Source organism: Callorhinus ursinus, unplaced genomic scaffold (assembly GCF_003265705.2).
Source record: "Callorhinus ursinus isolate GAN/ISIS: 27379988/994484 unplaced genomic scaffold, GSC_fseal_2.0 scaffold59, whole genome shotgun sequence".
In the NCBI taxonomy this organism is placed as follows: Eukaryota; Metazoa; Chordata; class Mammalia; order Carnivora; family Otariidae; genus Callorhinus; species Callorhinus ursinus.
This window is the reverse complement of record NW_027397121.1, coordinates 8,654,718-8,677,829: the sequence shown is the minus strand read 5'-3', so window position 1 is coordinate 8,677,829 and position 23,112 is coordinate 8,654,718. Positions and strand designations below refer to the sequence as shown.

At 42.9% G+C, this 23,112-nt stretch overlaps 1 long non-coding RNA gene across 2 annotated transcripts in view; it reads left to right on the top strand.

Annotated features, from left to right (window-relative positions):
• Positions 1-22,903, top strand: part of LOC112816107 (uncharacterized) — a 34,599-nt gene extending 11,696 nt beyond the window's left edge. The window contains exons 3-5 of one of the 2 annotated variants that reach the window (XR_012375921.1): positions 3,498-3,648; positions 3,961-4,014; positions 21,581-22,903. This is a non-coding gene — a long non-coding RNA (uncharacterized lncRNA). Of the gene's footprint in view, positions 1-3,497; positions 3,649-3,960; positions 4,015-8,020; positions 8,380-21,580 lie in introns of those variants that run through there. The other variant, XR_012375920.1, reaches the window with a different exon arrangement.
• Positions 22,904-23,112: the final 209 nt, after the last annotated feature.

The following is a 23,112-nucleotide window of genomic DNA, read 5'->3' as shown; positions in this document are numbered from 1 at the left end:
TCCATTTACATCTGCATATTTATGGGAGCAAAATTTTCAGTTCTTAAATCTATAAAAATGAAAACTAGGGGGGGTGCCTGGGTGGCTCAGTCGGTTGGGCATCTGCCTTTGGCTTGGGTCATAATCCCAGGGTCCTGGGATTGGGTCCCGTGTCGGGTTCCTTGCTTGGCGGGGAGCCTGCTTCTCCCTCTGCCTGCCACTCCCCTTGCTTGTGCTCTCTCTCTCTGACAATAAATAAATAAAATCTTAAAAAAAAATGAAAACTAGGAATAGAATTCATGCTGAATCTTGTCTAATTCTAGCCATAATGTTCATTCATGTAGTTCATAAATACATGAACTAATTGAAAAGAAAGTGGCCCAACCATCTTATTTAGAATTGTACTTCTTTTTAAAAAAAATGTTATGTATTACTAACTTATTTTTTAAATTGTTAATTAATTAATTAATTAGAGTAAGCTCTACACCCAGTGTGGGGCTTGAACTCATGACCCCAAGATCAAGAGTTGCATGCTTTACTGACTGAGCCAGCCAGGTGCCCCTAGAATTGCACTTCTAATCTAATTTTATTTATTTATTTATTTAAAGATTTATTTATTTACTTTAGAAAGAGAGAGTGTGTGTGAGTGGGGGAGGGGCAGAGGAAGAAGGAACACGAGAGAATCTCAAGCAGAATCCCCACTGAGTGTGGAGCCCTACCCAGGGCTCCATCTCAGGACCCTGAAATCAAGAGCTGAAATCAAGAGTCGGACATTTAACCAACTGAGCCACCCAGGCACCCCTCTAATTTTATTTTTTATGCTTAATCATTAGTTAGCAAAGTTTATCATATATTCATGTTGTTTTAACAAATTAATTTTTATTTATTTATTTTTTTTTTTAAAGATTTTATTTATTTATTTGAGAGACAGAGAGAATGAGAGAGAAAGCACATGAGATGGGGGGAGGGTCAGAGGGAGAAGCAGACTCCCCGCTGAGCAGGGAGCCCGATGCGGGACTCGATCCCGGGACTCCAGGATCATGACCTGAGCCGAAGGCAGTCGCTTAACCAACTGAGCCACCCAGGCGCCCAACAAATTAATTTTTAATGATAATCATAACAATTACTTAATCCAGAAGGAAAAGTTTGAAACTTAGTGCTGTAAGGCCACAGGAAATTTTAAATTTTCCTTTTTTTTTTTTTCAAAGTAGGCTCCATGCCCAGCGTGGAGCCCAACATGGGGCTCAAACTCATGACCCTGAGATCAAGACCTAAGCTGAGATCAAGAATCTGATGCTTAACCGACTGAGCCACCTGGGTGCTCCTAAAAATTCAGTTTTTTAAAGAAATTTTATTTATTTTAAGTAAGCTCTACACCCAATATGGGGCTCAAACCCAAGCCTCGAGATCAAGACTTGTATGCTTTTCCCACTGAGCCAGCCAGGCACCCCTAAAAATCAATTTTTATCTATATACATATTTTCATTGCAGAGAATAGAAGACTTTCAAACATAAGCCATATTTTATTAAGATAATGTTTTGGTAGGTCAAAAGAGAAATATGAATTCAGAAGAAATGGAACATGTGAAATTTCTGATTGTTACAGAAGAGAGTGGTCATGGGCTTTTTAATGAATCAGAGAGGGTAAAGGGTCAGTATTTACAACACACTGGAAATTGCATTTTCTTGCAATGACTTAAACATTTCAGGAAAATTTTAGATAGTAACATAAAAATGTGCAAGGGGTGGGCGCCTGGGTGGCTCAGTTGGTTGGGCGGCTGCCTTCAGCTCAGGTCATGATCCTGGAGTCCCAGGATGAAGTCCCGCGTCAGGCTCCCTGCTCGGCGGGGCGTCTGCTTCTCCCTCTGACCCTCCCCCCTCTCGTGCTCTCTCTCTATCTCATTCTCTCTCTCAAATAAATAAAAAAAAAAATCTAAAAAAAATGTGCAAGGGATACCTACATAGTTTACAAACTTTTTTAAACACGAGCAACAAAGATGAAGTGCTTCTCACGCTTTGTTGTGCATGTGAATCATCTGGAGATTTGTTCAAATGCAGATTCTGAGTCGAAGGTCTGGATGGCGCCTGAGGTTCTGCATTTCTACAAGCTCGCGGTGATGCCCACGCTTCTGGTCTGTGGACCACGCTTTGAGTAGCAAGCATCAGTACACAGTAGGCCCCCCCTTATCCGTGGGGGATACATTCCGAGACCTTCAGTGGATGTCTGACACTACAGAGGTCCCGAACCCCATAGATACTATTTTTTCAACACATACATACCTATGATAAAGTTGAATTTATAAATTTGAATTTATAATTTATAAATTTATAAAGTTGAATTTATAAACAGTAAGATTAACAAGAGTAACATAATACAACAGAACAATTATAACAATATACTGTAATGAAAGTGATATGAATGCAGTCTCTCTCTCAAATGTCTTATTGAACTGTACTCACTCTTCTTGTAAGGACGTTAGATGATAAAGCGGCTGCCTGAGAGATAAAGTGAGATGAATGACTGGCATTAGGCTCCTGTTGACTTGATCCACTCGATCCGTCAGAAGTAGGATCATCTGCTTTCAGACCGAGGTTGACTGCGGGTAACAGCAGCTGTGGAAAGTGAAACTAGGGATAAGGGGGGTGGTGCTGCCTTGGATAAGGGGGTTAACTGCCGCGGATAAGGGGGAGATGCTGCTGCAGATAAGGGGGGATGCTGCCGCGGATGGGGGGCTACTGCCGCGGATAAAGGGGGGTGGTGCTGCCTCGGATAAGGGGGGTTAACTGCCGCGGATAAGGGGGAGATGCTGCTGCAGATAAGGGGGGATGCTGCCACGGAAAAGAGGGGTACTGCTGTATTCCTACCAGTGGAACTGCTGGGCGATGGGATCTTCACATGTTCCACTCCCCTGCCTGATGCTGAAGTATCTTCTGAAGTACTTGTACCAATTTACACTCCCCAGCAGTGGCCCCACCACTGCTTGTGAGGGGTCACCCCAGGCTTTCTGACTCCCAGCGCTCACCTCGCTTGAGCCTTCTGTAGCCGGGGGTGCATTTGACTATGCTTGTCTGGTACACTGCCTTCCCCTGGTTTCTGTGACACCTCTTTCTTCCAGCTTCCCTTTCTTCTACAACCTCAGGCTCCTCTGCAACCCCTTGCTCTCTTCCTTTGTCCACCTCTTAACTGTTGGTGGCCTTGGCTTTTATTCTCCTTGTTCCTCCCGGGCCATAGCTTGTGCGCTTAAGAGGTGGATTACCACCTGGGAGACTCTGATGGTTAGTTTTATGTGTCAACTGGGTGGGCTATAGTACCCAGTCCTTTAGTCACACACTACTCTGGATGTTTCTGTGAAGGTGTTTTGTAGATATGATTAACATCTACACTCAGTTGACTCTAAGTAAAGGAGGTTTTCCTTGATAATGTGGGGGGGCCTCATCTAATCAGTTGAAGGCTCCAGGAGCAAAAACTGAAGTTTCCCAGAGAAACTCAAGACTATCACATAGAAATCTTGCTTCAGTTTCCAGCCTGCCAGCCTGATCTACAAATTCGAACTCAAGACCACAACATCTACTCTTCCCTGAGTTTCCAGCCTGCTGGCCTGCCCTACGGATTTTGGACTTGGCAGCTCCCATAACTGCATGAGCCAATTCCTTAAAATAACTCTCTTTGTATGTATTTATTTTTAAAGATTTTATTTTTTTTATTTGAGAGAGAGCAAGAGTGAGAGTGAGAGAGAGTGAGCATGAGCGGGTGGGGGGGGCGGGGTGGAGTGGGGAAGGGGAGAGGGAGAAGCAGACTCCCCGCTGAGCAGGGAGCCCGATGCAGGGCTCGATCCCAGGACCCTGGGATTATGACCTGTGCTGAAGGCAGAAGCTTAGCCAACTGAGCCACCGAGGCACCCCAATCTTTTTGTATTTATGTTTCTGCTTTTCTGGAGAACCATGACTGATATAGATTCCCATGTTTCTGTCTCCCACCAGACCTGCCTCCTGTTTCGGGTCTAGAATATCCATCTTCTCCTGAATGTTCTAAAGGTACTTAAAACACAGTATGTCCTGGATAGAATCTGTTCTCTTTCTCCCCAAACCTGCTTCTCCATATAGGTGCCACCATCCATCCCATCACCCAAGCTAAAAACTTGGGATTCGATACGGACTTCTCTTTGTCCTTCATTCCTCATATATACTTAGCCACCAAATCCCTTGCCCATCCATTTAATAAATATATGAGTTCCTACAATGTGCCAATGCTGAAAGTGCAGGTAGTTCAAAGGAGAGTAAGACCCATTTGCTGAGGGTGTGGAGAAACTGAAACCCTTGTTGATGGGAATACTAAATGGTACTGAAAACACCATGGTGGTTCCTCAAAAGATTAAAAATAGAATTACCACGTGATTCAGAAACTCCACTTCTGGGTATACATCCAAAAGAATTGAAAGCAGGGTCTCAAAGAGATACTTGTATACCCACATTCACAGCAACATTACTCACAGTAGCTAAAACATGAAAACAGTACAAATGCCCATCAACAGAGGAATGGATGAGCAAAATGTGGGTGCACATACAATAGAATATTACTCAGCCTTAAAGAGGTTGGAAATTCTTTTTTTTTCTTTTTTTAAAATTTTTTATTGTTATGTTAATCACCATATATAACATCATTTGCTTTTTTCAAATTTTTTATTGTTATGTTAATCACCATATATTACATCATTAGTTTTTGATGCAGTGTTCCATGATTGATTGTTTGTTCATAACACCCAGTGCTCCATGCAGAACGTGCCCTCTTTAATACCCATCACCAGGCTGACCCATCCCCCCACCCCCCTACCCTCTAGAACCCTCAGTTTGTTTTTCAGAGTCCATCATCTCTCATGGTTCGTCTCCCCCTCTGACTTACTCCCCTTCATTCTTCCCCTCCTGCTATCTTCTTCTTTTTCTTTTTTCTTAACATATGTTGCATTATTTGTTTCAGAAGTACAGATCTGTAATTCAACAGTCTTGCACAGTTCACAGCACTCATCATAGCACATACCCTCCCCAATGTCTATCACCCAGCCACCCCATCCCTCCCACCCCCCACCACTCCAGCAACCCTCAGTTTGTTTCCTGAGATTAAGAATTCCTCATATCAGTGAGGTCATATGATACATGTCTTTCTCTGATTGACTTATTTCACTCAGCATAACACCCTCCAGTTCCATCCACGTCGTTGCAAATGGCAAGATCTCATTCCTTTTGATGGCTGCATAATATTCCATTGTGTATATATACCACATCTTCTTTATCCATTCATCTGTCGATGGACATCTTGGAAGAGGTTGGAAATTCTGACACATGTACAACATGGATGAAACTCGAGGACCTTGTGCTAAGGGAAATAAGCCAGACACAAAAGGACAAGTACTGTATGATTCCATTTATATGAGATACTTAGAGCAGTCAAAATCATGGAGACAGAAAGCAGAATGGTGGTTACCAGGGCTGGGGGTTGGGGAACAAGGAGTTAGTGTTTAATGGGTATAGAGTTTCAGGTTTTTGGTTTTTTTTAAGATTTATTTATTTGAGAGAGAGAGAGCGTGGGTGAGAGGGAGAGGGAGAGAGAACCTGAAGCAGTCTCTGCCTTGAGCACAGAGCCTGACGTGGGGCTTGATCCGACAACCCCGAGATCATGACCTGAGCCGAAACCAACAGTCAGACGCTTGACTGACTAAGCCACCCAGGCGCCCCGGAACAATCATTTTAATACAGAAAATTGTCCTGTCAAATATAACGCTTGAAAAAGAAACCTATCTCTTTAAAAGCTAAAAACCCATACCTATTTATTGGACACATTTTACTTTTCTTATTGGTTTCCCAGGAAGCTAAAACCTCTCTAATATTTCACTGCCTTTTTAAAAAAATTTAATTTAATTTTTTCTTAAAGATTTTATTTACTTGACAGAGAGAGACACAGTGAGAGAAGGAACACAAGCAGGGGGAGTGGGAGAGGGAGAAGCTGGCTTCCCGCCGAGCAGGGAGCCCGATGCGGGGCTCGACTCCAGGACCCTGGGGTCATGACCTGAGCCGAAGGCAGACGCTTAACGACTGAGCCACCCAGCGCCCCTATTTCACTGCCTTTTAAATTGAATAATAAAACGTTAATTTGTAAAAACAAAAACAAAAACAAAAATGAAAGAAAAAAAAATTCCTACCTCCAAGAAGACTACAGTTAATAACTACGTAGCCAGAGTATGCTGGGGTAAGCGCTGAGATGGGGGCAGCCTGGGTGTGGTGAGAGCCCAACAGAGAGCACAGAGGGGCCTCCGAGGTCTACCCCTCAACACTTGTCCTGGCTCTCCTTCCCCACTGCTCTGCTTCCGTGTAGCCCCTGGTCTCTTACAAGGATTAGAAATGCCTCCTAACTGGTCTTCCAATTCACCTTCCACAGTTTCCAGAATAATATTTTTTGAAATGCTGATGATATCATATCACTTCCGGGGCGCCTGGGTGGCTCAGTCGGTTAAGAGTCTGCCTTCGGCTCAGGTCATGGTTCCAGGGTCCCGGGATTGAGCCCTGCATCGGGCTCCCTACTCGGCGGGAAGCCTGCTTCTCCCTCTCCCACTTCCTCTGCTTGTGTTCCCTCTCTCGCTGTCTCTCTGTCAAATAAATAAATAAAATCTTAAAAAACAAAACAAAAGAAGAAATCATATCACTTCCCTGCCTCAAATACCATATAACTAATTGCCTTACAAGCCACCAACCTGGCTCCTGAGTAGGGCAGACTCTCCTGCCCAGTCTGTTTAGCCATGTGGCTATGCTTAACTTCAAGAGTGCTGAGAAATTCAGTCCTACCATGTGCCCGGAAGAAGGCAGAAAATAGGAAAACTAGAGAACGGCCTCCATGACTTCCACAGCTTGGTGAAGTGCCTACCTGCTTCCATCTCTCTCTTCCACTGGACACTGCGGATCCCAAGCACGGCACAGGGTCCCTGCCCTTGAGCGGTTTGTGCTCCAGGAATGGGCAGAGACCAGTAAATCAATGGATTATAATTCTCCATGTTCCTGTTACAGTCCAGGTTTGGCTGGCGTGTTGGCTGGGGAAAACCCATGAAAGAAGAGCAATGGATTATGGGAGAGGAGAGTGGGAAAGGGACAGTCTTAATTTGCATGTCCCTAAAAGCCGATGTAGGTTTAGGCAGTTAATTTAGGTGATTCAAGAATGCAGAAGTGAGGCAGTGTGATATCGTGAAGAAGGAAAAGCCAATTTAGGAGGACAGCGATGTTACTGTTGTGCGCGTTGGGACTTTGATTCCACTGCAACTTTCTGAGGAGGGAAACAGAACATCTCCAGAAATTGCCCACCAGAAGGACAGGAGGCAGGTGCATTTAGCCACCAATGGGCACCGAGGCTCTGCAAAAGGCCCAGGTTGGGATGATTTAGCACAAGCTGAGTCTGAGCTCCAAAGAACTGTCCACCTCAGCCATAGCTGAAATCAGAGAGGGGCAGAGAAGATACAGGGCACAGAAAGTGGCTGCTACAGGGGGCCTAAGGTTTCTTAAATTACTGCTTTCTGTCAGTTGCTGTGCTAGGTGCTAATTTATGTACCTTACTCTTTTTAGTACAGCAACATTATGAGGTAGGTCTTGTGGTAATTTATAGAAAGATGGTAGCATGTCCCAGAGCAAAGCATAATGGGTGGCTCTGACGGGGTGGCTTTACCTTCGTCTGGTCATTTTTCAAAAAGGTCTATCTCAGAAATGGGATTTTAAAAATGCAGATATGACTGGGCTCCAAAGGACTGACTCATGCCAATAACACTCATGAAAGTCTAATGTATAAATGGCTCATTTATTAATTTCAATGGTAGGTGTAACTTGCAAGATGATTTGATAATTATGTTCCTTGAGCTTTATAATTTATTCATTTGATATTTTTGAGAGAGCCTATTGTGTGGCAGGATCTTTTTGTCTTGTCTTTTTATTTGCTTGTTTGATCTTAGTCATTTAATGGTCAAAGGGGGTTAAAGTTTTTTATAGTTTACCTTTTTTTTTTTTTAAGATTCTATCCACTTATTTGTCAGAGAGAGAGAGAGGGAAAAGCAGACCTTCTACTGAGCAGGGAGCCCAACTTGGGGCTCAACACGGGGCTCGATCCCAGGACACTGAGATCACGACTTGAGCTGAAGGCAGATGCTTAACCGACTGAGCCACCCAGGCGTCCCAAAAATAAATTCTTTAAAAAAAGTCAATGTGTTGTACACTTAAGATTAATGCACTATGTGTGTGTTATATCTCAATTAAAAAAGATAATGCCAGTGGGTGTGTCAAAGGTGAAGTGTCACATGTTATTAAAAATAGATTTGACCATTTCATCTAGGTTTTCCAATTTGCTGGCATACAATTGCTCACAATACTCACTTACAATCCTTTTTATTTCTGGAATTAATGTCCCCAGTTTCATTTCCGATTCTAGTAATTTGTGTCTTCTCTTTTTTCTTAGTCCAGCCAACTAAAAGGTTGTCAATTTTGTTGATCTCTTCAAAGAAACAACTTTTGGTTTCATTGATTTTCTTTACTGTTTTTCTAATTTCTATTTTGTTTATCTCTGCTCTGACCTTCATTACTTCCTTTTGCTAGTTTTAGGTTTAGTTTGTTCTTTTTCTAGTTACTTAAGTTGTAAAGGTAGGTTATTGATTTGAGAACTTTCTTGTTTTTTAATGTAAGTGTTTATAGTTATACATTTCCCTCTTAATACTGCTTTTGCTGCCTCCCGTAAGTTTTGGTATGTTGTGTCTTCATTTTCATCTGTCTTTAAGTATTTTCTAATTTCCCTTGTGGTTTCTTCTTTGATCCATTGATTGTTTAAAAGTGTGTTGTTTAATTTCCACAAATTTATGAGTTTTCCAGTTTTACTGTTGTTGTTGGTTTCTAACTTCATCCTGTTGTGCTTGGGGAAGATACTGTATATGATATCTATCTTTGAAATCTATTGAGACATAATTTATGGCCTAACACCTGGTATACCCTGGAAAATGTCCCATGGGCACTGGAGAAGGATGCGTGTGCTGTTGCTGTCGGGTAGTGTTCTGTACACATCTGTTAGATCTAGTTGGCTTATTGTGTTGTTTGAGTCCTCTGTGTCCTCACTTACTTTTTGTCTAGTTGATCTGTTCATTGTTTTGTTTGTTTGTTTTTTCAAGTAGGCTCTATACCCAGTGTGGAGCCCAATGCGGGGCTCAAACTCATGACCCTGAGATCAAGACCTGAGCTGAGATCTAGAGTTGGAACGCTCAACTGACTGAGCCACCCAGGTGCCCCTGATTATTCTGTTTATTGTTAAGAATGGGGTATTGACATCTCCAACTCTGATTGTAAGACCTGCCTATTTCTCCCTTCAGTTCTGACCCTTTTTGCTTCATATATTTTGATGGTCTGTAATTAGGTGTGAAAACATTGTAATTGTTATATGTCCTTGCTGCATTGAACCTTGTATTAATATATAATGTCCCTCTTTGTCTCTTGTAAACTTTTTAAATTTATTTATTTTTATTTTTTTTTAAAGATTTTATTTATTTATTTGACAGAGAGAGACACACAGCGAGAGAGGGAACACAAGCAGGGGGAGTGGGAGAGGGAGAAGCAGGCTTCCTGCCGAGCAGGGAGCCCGATGTGGGGCTCGATCCCAGGACCCCAGGATCATGACCTGAGCCGAAGGCAGACGCTTAACGACTGAGCCACCCAGGCACCCCTCCCTTTTTTTAAAGAATTTATTTATTTATTTGACAGAGAGAGAGACACAGCGAGAGAGGGAACACAAGCAACGGGAGTGGGAGAGGGAAAAGCAGGCTTCCCACCGAGCAGGGAGCCCGATGCAGGGCTCGATCCCCGAACCTCAGGATCATGAGTAAACTTTTTAAATTTAAAGTCTATCTTGTCTGATACTGGTATACCTACCCCTGCTTTCTTTTAGCTACCATTTGCATGGAGTATCCTTTTCCATCTTTTCACTTTCAATCTATTTGAGGTCTTTGGATCTCAAGTGAAACTCTTACAGACAGCATATAGTTAGATCCTGTATTTTTTTAATCCAGTCTTGCCTATCTCTGTATTTTGATTGGAGAGTTTAATCCATTTACATTTAAAGTAATTACTGATTAGGAGGGACTTACTCCTATCATTTTGCTCTTTCTTTTCTATAACGCCTTATAACTTTATTTGTCCTTCATTTCTTGCATTACTATATTCTTTTGTGTTTGTTTAGTTGACTTTTTGGTAGTGAAACATTTTAAGTTCCTTTCTCATTTCCTTTTGTATAAATTCTATAACTATTTTCTTTGTGGTTACTATGGGGATTACTTTTATTTTATTTTCTTTTTTAAAGATTTTATTTATTTATTTGACAGAGAGAGAGAGAGACAGCGAGAGAGGGAACACAAGCAGGGGGAGTGGAAGAGGGAGAAGCAGGCTTCCCACCAAGCAGGGAGCCCAATGCGGGGCTCGATCCCAGGACCCTGGGATCATGACCTGAGCTGAAGGCAGATGCTTAATGACTGAGCCACCCAGGCGCCCTGGGGATTACTTTTAATATCTTAAAGTTATAACACTAATTTGAATTTATACCAGCTTAACTTCAATATCATAAAAAGACTGCTCTCTTATAACCCTGTTCCCACTCTTTTTGGTTGATGATGTCACAATACTGTACGGATGTATTTAATACCACTGAACTGTCCACTTAAAAACACCAGAGATGGTAAATTTTATGTTATGTATCTTCTACCACAATAAAACAATTTTTAATTTTATTTTATTTAAAGATTTTACTTGCTAATTTGATACAGAGAGAGGGCAGAGTGAGAGAGAGCACGAGCGGGGGTTGGGGGGGGCAGAGGGAGAAGGAGAAGCAGACTCCCTGCTGAGCAGGGAGCCTGATGTGGGGCTCGAACCCAGGACCCCAGGATCATGACCCAAGCCGAAGGCAGACACTCAACCGACAGAGCCACCCAGGCACCCCTAAAATAATTTTTAAAAAATAGGTTTGATATTGCTGATGTTTTAAAAAAAGTGGGATAATTGTATTATGATTGTGTTCTCAAAAAGGAGTATTTATCTTGTAAAGATACATACTTATGTATATTAACAGGTGAAATGTAACATAATGTCTTGGATTTGTTTAAAAGTTAATCCCAGAAGGAGTGGGTGGGTCTGAGATGAAGCGGTATTGTCCACATATTGATGATTGTTGAGGCTGGGTGAGGTGCAGGGAGCTTTGTTATACTGTTCTCTCTACTTTTGCGTATGTTTGAAGTTTTATAAAACAAAACTTAAATAGTCTGTGGAGAGACTGCATGAGGATCTCCTGTTAGTAATATAGCAGGGTGACTCTTTCGGTGTATTGGAACATTTAGGCAGATATTCAAGCCACCTTTTCCTGTAAAATGGCTTTTACAGGACTTCTACTGGGGGTAAACACCGAGGATGCAGAAGAGGTGCTGACTCCCCCAGAGATCCTCTGCTAGAGTCTTCCTGCCTGGTTCCAGAGCTTTCTCCTTTGACTCCTTATGTTTTCCTCCATTTGTTTGAATATGTACCACATATACCCAACAAGACTGCAAAGAGAAATGGGATTTTGAGAAGAGTACATCTCTCTCCTTGCCCCACACCCCAATTTCTAGCCCCCAGTTCTCCCCAAAGACAACTCTCTCATCCAGTTTTTTGTATACTTTCCTAGAGAAATTGTACACATACAAGGAGCAGATGTAGCTACGTCCTCTTTGCCCCCACTTTTCTGCATAAATGGCAACAGACCACACACATGGTTTTGAATGTTTGCTTAGTTAAAAAGTATATCTTATGAATAATATCTTGAGACATTGCACTCCATACATACATAAGCCTTAAGCTTTCAGAGGCTGCATAGCATCCCACTGTCCAAACTACAAGATGCTGAGCGTTATTCCTCTGCTAATGGACATGGGTTATTTCCAGATGTTTGCTCTTGGTAACAATGAATGCTGCAGTGAATATCTTTGTACACCACCCTTCTATACCTGTAAGGGAAAATAACTTTTCATTTTGATAGTCTTAATTTAGTTCTCACAGGTAGCCTTAAGGGGAGTGGATTTTGTTGTTGGCTCCATGTGTGACAGATGACAAAACAGGATGAGTAAGGTTGTGAAAGAGCTAATAAATTTGTCAAGCCAAACCTGAGGTTCCAGGCTGTCTTCAGTCAAAGCCTGAATTCCTTCTACCACACTGGGGCTGGGGCCAGACATGGGGACATAAGGAGTTCTGCTGGAGTATGACTTTCATTTGAGTCTGGTAGAAAAGGAAGGCGTGAATGCATGTCTCTTCTACACTGGAAAGTTCTCTCCCTGCCCCTTGGAACATTAAGAGGTGGGGGCAGGAGACTGCCCTTCTTTGAAGCCCAGCACTGCCCTTTTGGTGGGAGGGAGCTAGGATCCAGAAGAGGAAAGGAGATGAATCATTCCCCCCTCCTCCCCTGCTGCCCCCACAACACACACACTCCCCAGGATATGGAGGAAAACATTAGAGAGGCATTTTTTTATTAAAAAAATTTTTTTAAAGTAATCTCTACACCCAACGTGGTACTCAAACTCACAACCCCGAGATCAAGAGTCACATGCTCTACCAACTGAGCCAGCCAGACACCCCTGAGACGCATTTTGAGGGAAAGGGCAGACGAGGAACGGTTAGGTCCCCCTTCCCACCAAAAATCAGTCCAGATCTGGGGGATGGAGGTGGTGAGAGAAAGTATGGCCTGAAGCCATCCCTCCCCTTGCCCTTCTCCAGCTGACCCCTGAGTACACGAGTCAGAGTTATGGTCACCACCCTCTCACCTGGGCTACACAGGGCAGCCTCCCCATAGGTGGCAAGAAGTGGGAGAGGGGAGGATGACATGCATCGCTGGCCACCCAGGACTGGGAGACCTTGGAGGCATGGGATGGATAGAGGTGAAGTGGGGCTGTGTTGTGGAGAGACGGACACACTGCTGTATCCCAGGCTTGGCTATTTCCAGGGACTGAGTTTCCATATGAAGGATATATGGCTCCTTATAAGAGGTCAAGGATAGGCCTTCTATTTCCTGGGAGGTTGCCACTCTGCCCTTGATGTCTTTCTTAATTCTCAGGAATTGTTTGTACAATGGATGGGTGAGAAGAGGAGGTTCAATGTCCTCACCCAGAGTCTAGGCCTGCAAGTTGGCCTCTGGGGTTCAGGGGCCTGGAGGAGCCTGGGATGGGGGAGGGGCTAGGGACTGTGCATAACCCTTTCCCAAGGCTCTAAGGGTGATTTATGTAAAGGTTTCTCAAGGTTACAGTTGGGAGCCACCCAGGTGCCCATCATATGAAATTTTCAAGGAGCTGAGGTCCCCATGGGAGTAGTAAGACATTCTGAGAGGCCATTACATCATCATTTCTTTTTTTTTTAACCTGTGCATAGGGTATGAGTTGCAGAGTATGGGGTGTTGCTTTCTTCTCTTTAGAATTGGTCCTCTGGCGGGGCGCCTGGGTGGCTCAGTCAGTTAAGCATCTGCCTTTGGCTCAGGTCATGAGCCCAAGGTCCTGGGATTGAGCCCCATGTCAGGCTCCCTGCTCAGCAGGGAGTCTGCTTCTCCCTCTGCCTGCCACTCCCCTGCTTGTGCTCTCCCTCTCTGTCAAATGAATAAATAAAATCTTAAAAAAAAGAAAAAGAATTGGTCCTCTGGAAGTATGTATTAGAAACCTTGAGTTGATGAGAAATTTTCTTTCCTAGTTTCATTGCATTTTTAAAAAAATTTTTTATTGTTATGTTAATCACCATACATTACATCATTAGTTTTTGTTGTAGTGTTCCATGATTCATTGTTTGTGCATAACACCCTGTGCTCCACGCAGAACATGCCCTCTTTAATACCCATCACCAGGCTAACCCATCCCCCCACCCCCTCCCCTCTAGAACCCTCAGTTTGTTTTTCAGAGTCCATAGTCTGATGAGAAGAAAATTTTTAAAAAATTTTTTATTGTTATGTTAATCACCATATATTACATCATTAGTTTTTGATATAGTGTTCCATGATTCATTGTTTGTGCATAACATACAGTGCTCCATGCAGAATGTGCCCTCTTTAACACCCATCACCAGGCTAACCCATCCCCCCTCCCTCCTCCCCTCTAGAACCCTCAGTTTGTTTTTCAGAGTCCATCGTCTCTCATGGTTCATCTCCCCCTCTGACTTACTCCCCTTCATTCTTCCCCTCCTGCTATCTTCTTTTTCTTTTTTCTTAACATATGTTGCATTATTTGTTTCAGAGGTACAGGTCTGTGATTCAACAGTCTTGCACAATTCACAGCGCTCACCACAGCACATACCCTACCCAATGTCTATCACCCAGCCACCCCATCCCTCCCACCCCCAACCACTCCAGCAACACTCAGTTTGTTTCCTGAGATTAAGAATTCCTCATATCAGTGAGGCCATATGATACATGTCTTTCTCTGATTGACTTATTTCACTCAGCATAACACCCTCCAGTTCCATCCACGTCGTTGCAAATGGCAAGATCTCATTCCTTTTGATGGCTGCATAATATTCCATTGTGTATATATACCACCTCTTCTTTATCCATTCATCTGTCGATGGACATCTTGGCTCTTTCCACAGTTTGGCTATTGTGGACATTGCTGCTATAAACATTGGGGTGCACGTACCCCTTCGGATCCCTACATTTGTATCTTTGTGGTAAATACCCAGTAGTGCAATTGCTGGATCGTATGGTAGCTCTATTTCCAACTGTTTGAGGAACCTCCATACTGTTTTCCAGAGGGGTTGCACCAGCTTGCATTCCCACCAACAGTGTAGGAGGGTTCCCCTTTCTCCACATCCCCGCAAACATCTGTCATTTCCTGACTTGTTAATTTTAGCCATTCTGACTGGTGTGAGTGGTATCTCACTGAGGTTTTGATTTGGATTTCCCTGATGCTGAGCGATGTTGAGCACTTTTTCATGTGTCTGTTGGCCATTTGGATGTCTTCTTTGGAAAAATGTCTGTTCATGTCTTCTGCCCATTTCTTGATTGGATTATTTGTTCTTTGGGTGTTGAGTTTGATAAGTTCTTTATAGATTTTGGATACTAGCCCTTTATCTGATATGTCGTTTGCAAATATTTTCTCCCATTCTGTCGGTTGTCTTTTGGTTTTGTGGACTGTTTCTTTTGCTGTGCAAAAGCTTTTAATCTTGATGAAATCCCAATAGTTCATTTTTGCCCTTGCTTCCCTTGCCTTTGGCGATGTTTCTAGGAAGAAGTTGCAGCAGCTGGTCGAAGAAGTTGTTGTCTGTGTTCTCCTTTAGGATTTTGATGGACTCCTGTCTCACGTTTAGGTCTTTCAACCATTTGGAGTCTATTTTTGTGTGTGGTGTAAGGAAATGGTCCAGTTTCATTCTTCTGCATGTGGCTGTCCAATTTTCCCAACACCATTTGTTGAAGAGACTGTCTTTTTGCCATTGGACATTCTTTCCTGCTTTGTCAAAGATAAGTTGACCATAGAGTTGAGGGCCCATTTCTGGGCTCTTGATTCTGTTCCATTGATCTATGTGTCTGTTTTTGTGTCGGTACCATACTGTCTTGATGATGACAGCTTTGTAATAGAGCTGGAAGTCTGGAATTGTGATGCCGCCAGCTTTGCTTTTCTTTTTCTGCATTCCTCTGGCTATTCGGGGTCTCTTCTGGTTCCATACAAATTTTAGGATTATTTGTTCCATTTCTTTGAAAAAAGTGGATGGTATTTTGATGGGGATTGCATTGAATGTGTAGATTGCTCTAGGTAGCATTGACATCTTCACAATGTTGGTTCTCCCAATCCATGAGCATGGAATGTTTTTCCATTTCTTTGTGTCTTCTCCAATTTCTTCCATGAGTATTTTATAGTTTTCTGAGTACAGATCCTTTGCCTCTTTGGTTAAATTTATTCCTAGGTATCTTATGGTTTTGGGTGCAATTGTAAATGGGATCGACTCCTTGATTTGTCTCTCTTCTGTCTTGCTGTTGGTGTATAGGAATGCCACTGATTTCTGTGCATTGATTTTATACCCTGCTACTTTACTGAATTCCTGTATGAGTTCTAGCAGTTTTGGGGTGGAGTCTTTTGGGTTTTCCACATACAGTATCATATCATCTGCAAAGAGTGAGAGTTTGACTTCCTCTTTGCCGATTTGGATGCCTTTGATTTCTTTTTGTTGTCTGATTGCTGTGGCTAGGACTTCTAATACTATGTTGAATAGCAGTGGTGATAGTGGACATCCCTGCCACGTTCCTGACCTTAGGGGAAAAGCTCTCAGCTTTTCCCCATTGAGAATGATATTCGCTGTAGGTTTTTCGTAGATGGCTTTTATGATATTGAGGTATGTACCCTCTATCCCTATACTCTGAAGAGTTTTGATCAAGAAAGGATGCTGTACTTTGTCAAATGCTTTTTCTGCATCTATTGAGAGGATCATATGATTCTTGTTCTTTCTTTTGTTAATGTATTGTATCACGTTGATTTCGGGATGTTGAACCATCCTTGCAGCCCAGGGATAAATCCCACTTGGTCGTGGTGAATAATCCTTTTAATGTACTGTTGGATCCTATTGGCTAGTATTTTGGTGAGAATTTTTGCATCCATGTTCACCAAGCATATTGGTCTGTAATTCTCCTTTTTGAAGGGGTCTTTGGTTTTGGGATCAAGATAATGCTGGCCTCATAAAATGAGTTTGGAAGTTTTCCTTCCATTTCTATTTTTTGGAATAGTTTCAGGAGAATAGGTATTAATTCTTCTTTAAATGTCTGATAGAATTCCCCTGGGAAGCCATCTGGCCCTGGGCTTTTGTTTCTTGGGAGATTTTTGATAACTGCTTCAATTTCCTTAGTGGCTATAGGTCTGTTCAGGTTTTCTATTTCTTCCTGGTTCAATTTTGGTAGTTGATACATCTCTAGGAATGCACCCATTTCTTCCAGGTTATCTAATTTGCTGGCATAGAGTTGCTCGTAATATGTTCTTGTAATTGTTTGTATTTCTTTGGTGTTGATTGTGATCTCTCCTCTTTCATTCATGATTTTGTTGATTTGGGTCATTTCTCTTTTCTTTTTGATCAGTCTGGCCAGGGGTTTATCAATCTTGTTAATTCTTTCAAAGAACCAGCTCCTAGTTTCGTTGATCTGTTCTACTGTTCTTTTGGTTTCTAGTTCATTGATTTCTGCTCTGATCTTTATTATTTCTCTTCTCCTGCTGGGTTTAGGCTTTATTTGCTGTTCTTTCTCCAGCTCCTTTAGGTGTAGGGTTAGGTTGTGTATTTGAGACCTTTCTTGTTTCTTGAGAAAGGCTTGTATTGCTATATACTTTTCTCTCAGGACTGCCTTTGCTGTATCCCAAAGATTTTGAACAGTTGTGTTTTCATTTTCATTGGTTTCCATGAATTTTTTTAATTCTTCTTTAATTTCCTGGTTGACCCATTCATTCTTTAGTAGGATGCTCTTTAGCCTCCATGTATTTGAGTTCTTTCCGACTTTCCTCTTGTACTTGAGTTCTAGTTTCAAAGCATTGTGGTCTGAAAATATGCATGGAATAATCCCAATCTTTTGGTACTGGTGGAGACCTGATTTGTGACCTAGGATGTGATCAATTCTGGAGAATGTTCCATGGGCACTAGAGAAGAATGTGTATTCCGTTGCTTTGGGATGGAATGTTCTGAATATGTCTGTGAAGTCCATTTGGTCCAGTGTGTCATTTAAAGTCTTTATTTTCTTGTTGATCTTTTGCTTAGATGATCTGTCCATTTCAGTCAGGGGGGTGTTAAAGTCCCCCACTATTATTGTATTGTTGTCAATGTGTTTCTTTGCTTTTGTTATTAATTGCCTTATATAATTGGCTGCTCCCATGTTAGGGGCATAGATATTTACAATTGTTAGATCTTCTTGTTGGATAGACCCTTTAAGTAGGATATAGTGTCCTTCCTCCTCTCTTATTACAGTCCTTGTTTTAAAATCTAATTTGTCTGACATAAGGATTGCCACCCCAGCTTTCTTTTGGTGTCCATTAGCATGGTAAATGATTTTCCACCCCCTCACTTTCAATCTGGGGGTGACTTTGGGTCTAAAATGAGTCTCTTGCAGACAGCATATTGATGGGTCTTGTTTTTTAATCCAATCTGATAGCCTGTGTCTTTTGATTGGGGCATTTAGCCCATTTACATTCAGGGTAACTATTGAAAGGTATGAATTTAGTGCTATTGTATTGCCTGTAAGATGACTGTTACTGTATATTGTCTGTGTTCCTTTCTGATCTATGCTGCTTTTAGGGTCTCTCTTTGCTTAGAGGACCCCTTTCAATGTTTCTTGTAGGGCTGGTTTCGTGTTTGCAAATTCCTTTAGTTTTTGTTTGTCCTGGAAGCTTTTTATCTCTCCTTCTATTTTCAATGACAGCCTAGCTGGATATAGTATTCTTGGCTGCATATTTTTCTCGTTTAGTGCTCTGAAGATATCTTGCCAGTCCTTTCTGGCCTGCCACGTCTCTGTGGATAGGTCTGTTGCCAATCTAATATTTCTACCATTGTAGGTTACATATCTCTTCTCCCGAGCTGCTTTCAGGATTTTCTCTTTGTCTCTGAGACTCGCAAGTTTTACTATTAGATGTCGGGGTGTTGACCTATTATTATTGATTTTGAGACGGGTTCTCTGTGCCTCCTGGATTTTGATGCCTGTTTCCTTCCTCACATTAGGGAAGTTCTCTGCTATTATTTGCTCCAATATACCTTCTGCCCCCCTCTCTCTTTCTTCTTCTTCTGGGATTCCAATTATTCTAATGTTGTTTCGTCTTATCGTATCACTTATCTCTCGAATTCTGCCCTCGTGATCCTGTAGTTGTTTATCTCTCTTTTTCTCAGCCTCTTTGTTTTCCATCATTTGGTCTTCTATATCGCTGATTCTCTCTTCTGCCTCATTTATCCTAGTAGTTAGTGCCCCCATTTTTGATTGCACCTCATCAATAGCCTTTTTGATTTTGACTTGGTTAGATTTTAGTTCTTTTATTTCTCCAGAAAGGGTTTCTCTAAAAACTTCCACGCTTTCTTCAAGCCCAGCTAGTATCTTTAAAGTCATGATTCTGAACTCTAGGTCCGACATCGTACTAATGTCCGTATTGAGTAGGTCCCTGGCTGACGGTACTACCTCTTGTTCTTTTTCTGAGGTGATGTTTTTCGTCTTGTCATTTTGTCCAGAGGAGACTAGATAAATGAGAGAACAAAATGCTAACAGGTTAAGAACGTCCCCAGCAAATATACTGTATACAAATCAGAAAAGACCTGAAACCAGGGGAAAAGAAAGGGAAGGAAAGAAAAAAGAAAGAGAAAAATAAAAAGATAAAAACAAAAACAGAACAATACAAAAAAAAGGAGAATATGATCAAATATGATCAGGCTAGTGCATAGATCAGTGCCACACACTAGATTTTGGGCATATTTTGGTCTGTTAGAAAAAAGTGCCTCCTAAAATTTGAAAGGAAGAAAGACATATATGTACAAAATAAGGGTTGATACAATGAAGGGATGGAAGATGACTGTAAAGATGAAAATTATAAAAGATTTTATAAAAGGATTGATAAGATATGTTGTTTGAAAAAAGAAAGAAGATTTAAAAAAAAAAAAGAAAGAAGGGAGAGAATGTGATCAGGCAGGAGACTAGAACAAAGCCATACACTAGTGATTTAGGGTATATTTTGATCTGTTAGAAGAAACTGTATCTCAAAATTTTAAAGAGAGAACAACTTATATATCTATGCCAAAAATAAGGGTAACTACTATGAAGTGATAACATATGACTCTAAAAATGAAAAATAAAAAATGTTTTTTTAAAAAAGGGATTGATAAGATGTTGGTTGAAAAAGGGAAAAAGAAAAATTAAAAAAAAAACAGTTAAAAAAATTAACTTTGATGAACTAATGAATCATGGTAAAAAAAAAAAGCCATGAATTCTATGTGCAGTATTCCCCTAGCGCTGGAGTTCTCCCGTTCTCCTTGATTGGTAAACTTGGTCTTGGCTTGCTGGCTGTTCATGCTGAGCTTCTGGGGGAGGGGCCTGTTGCCGTGGTTTCCAAATGTCTTTGCCGGAGGCTGAATTTCCCCGCCCTTGTCGGTGTGGGCTAAGCAAGCTGCTCAGGTTTGCTTTCAGGAGCTTTTGTTCCCTGCAAGCTCTCGGTACAGCTTCGGAGGACAAGGGCGAAAATGGTGGCCTCCCAGTCTCCACCCGGAGGAGCTGCGAACTCAGGGCCCTGCTCCTCAGTGTGCCCCCAGAGAAAAGCAGTCACTCCTGTCTCCCTGGTCTCCGGCCGCACTCCGTGCTCACCGGCCTGTGACCGAGCGTTTGTATCTCTGGCACCCGACCCCGTGTGGAGTCTCCAAACCCAGCAGATCCCTGCGGTGCGCTCCCGCGCCGCTCCTCCTGGGGGAGAAAGGGGAGTATCCCCGGCTCTGCCGCTTGTTGGGTCCCCACTGGAGGAGCAGTGGCCCGACTGGGCCACGGATCACGGTTTATGGCAACCCCGAGCTGAGAGCCCGTGCCTCGGCTCTGTCTCTGCAGCTGGCTTCCCCGCTCCGATACCTGGGAGCTCTGCCGCACTCAGGCACCCCCGGTCTTTCTGTGACCCCAAGGGTCCTGAGACCACACTGTTCCGCGAGGGTTCCACCCCCCGCTTAGCCACTGGAGCGACGTCCCTCAGCGGAGCCCACTTCTAAAAGGTCCGATTTTGTGCTCCACGGCTCTATCACTTGCCAGAAGCGGCCGACGGAGGCCCCCTCTCCCGCCGTCTATCCTCCCGAATATCGCCTCGGATTCACTTCTCCGCACGTCCTACCTTCCAGTAAGTGGTCGCTTCTCTGTTCAGAGAGTTGTTGCTACTCTCCTCTTCGATCTCCTGTTGAGTTCGTAGGTGTTCAGAATGGTTTCATCCCTATTCAGCTGAATTCCTGAGACCAGACGAAATCTAGGTCTCCTACTCCTCCGCCATCTTGCCTGATGAGAAGAAATTTTGATGAGAGGGAAGACACTGGCAGGAGTAGAAGGGCTATCATTTTAAGCATTATTTACCTCCTTCCTTCCGTCTGGAGTGAAAACGTAGGTTGCATTTGCCAGGCTTTATAATGATGCCAAAAATAGACTAGCCAAGATCACCTTCACCAAATGGGGGTCTACTGAAAATCTACTTGGGAGCCAAAAGAGGGCAATAAAGATCTGGTGTCTTCAGGCCCAGAGCCTCTAGGGTCATGGTCCTTCTACACTGGACTGGGCCTCATGGAGAACTAGAACAGGGACCCAAATCCAGTGACTTTGTTCACCTTGATTTGTCACTATGCAGTGTAGCTTTTCCATGGGCAGTTTCCCACTGTCATCTCCCAAAATCCATTCTCTTCTAATATAGTATTAGAGTTCTGGCTGTGCACATGGTAGGCAAACTTGAGACCACATTTCCCAGCCTCTCATATAACCAACTTTTTGCCAACAGGATATGAGTGCAAGAGTTGGGTGAATGTCCATGTCATTACTTGTCCCCTATTTTTCCTTTCATTCCACTTCCTTGGGACTGGAATGCAGACCTGATGGAGACTTCTTTCGACCATGCAGACAAGGACAATCCTCAATGGCATGGCAGAGCCACGAGATGGAAGGAGCCTGGGATCCTGAGTGATACTGACGAGCAGCTGTGCCCTGCCAGCCAGGGCTACCCTTGCCACATCAGCCCTGTCTGCTTACACTGACGGTCTTACCTGAGAAAGATGCAAACTTCTACCTTACTTAAATCACTGCGTTTTGGGTTGTCTTTATTATAGCAGCTTAGATTAGACCCCGATAAGCACATGTCTGTGGGGGTTGCCTTTGGCTCCCATATTGATTTCTGGCTAAGTGTCTTAGTTAGATACATGTTTGGCTGCTAAAACTTGGGCTAAAATAACAGTGGCTTAAATGGCTGAGCATAAACGGTCCAGGGCAGTTACGATAGCCCTGCAGGATTGGGGAGCAGTGCTTCTTTGACTTTGTTGCTTTGTCATCATCAACATGTGACTTCCATCTTGTGGTCTAGGGCGACTGCTTTGGCTTCCACCAGTATGTCTGCACTCCAGCCAGTGGGAAGGGGAGAAAAAAAATTAAGGAGCACACCCCTTTCTTTAAGAGCATACCTCATGGGCCTGGTGGAAAACTTGTAAGCTCTAATACTTAAGGAAGAGAGGAGAATGGATTCTGACACACTGCTAAGTTTTTTAACTCAACAAATGCTGGGAGAAACTCATGAAAGAAAGGCATCCCCCTTTTTAAAGGCAGCTATTACATATGAGTTGAGCAGATATATTAGTCTGCTTGGGCTGCCATAACAAAATGCCCTAGACTGGGCAGCTTAAACAACAGAAATGTCTTAGCTCCCAGCTCTGGAGGCTGGAAGCCTGAGACCAGGGTGCCAGCATGGTTGGTGTCTGGTGAGGACTCTCTTCCCGACTTACAGACAGTCATCCTCACCTGGCCTTTCCTCCATGATGCATGGGGATGGGAGGGAGGTGTGTCAGGGAGGGAGAAAGAGAGAGAGAGGGCGCTCTGCTGTCTCTTCTTATAAAGACAGTCTGGGCACCTGGGTGGCTCAGATGGTTGAGTGTCTGCCTTCGGCTCAGGTCATGATCCCAGGGTCCTGGGATCAAGTCCCGCATTGGGCTCCCTGTTCCTTGGGAGCCTGCTTCTTCCTCTGCCTCTCTCTCTCTCTGTCTCTCATGAATAAATAAATAAAAATCTTAAAAAAAAAGCCTATTGGATCAATGCCCCACCCTTATGACCTCATTTAACCTTAATTACTTCTTAATAGGCCTTATCATCTTCAAACATAGTCACATTTGGGGTAGGGCTTCAGCATATGAATTTTGGGGTGACACGATTCAGTTCCTAGCAGAGGCTTAAAGAAGGTGCTCAAAATTCAATGGCTTACATATTCAACCAGGTGAGGATTCATTATGTTCTGATGACAAACAACTCCCAAATCTTGGTTGCCATAGTGGTTTGCAAAATATGGCCATAAATCTCTCCTATTCTAGTGTGTATGCCTCTTTGCAATATGACTTTGCGTTCCTCCCATCGTGAGGTAA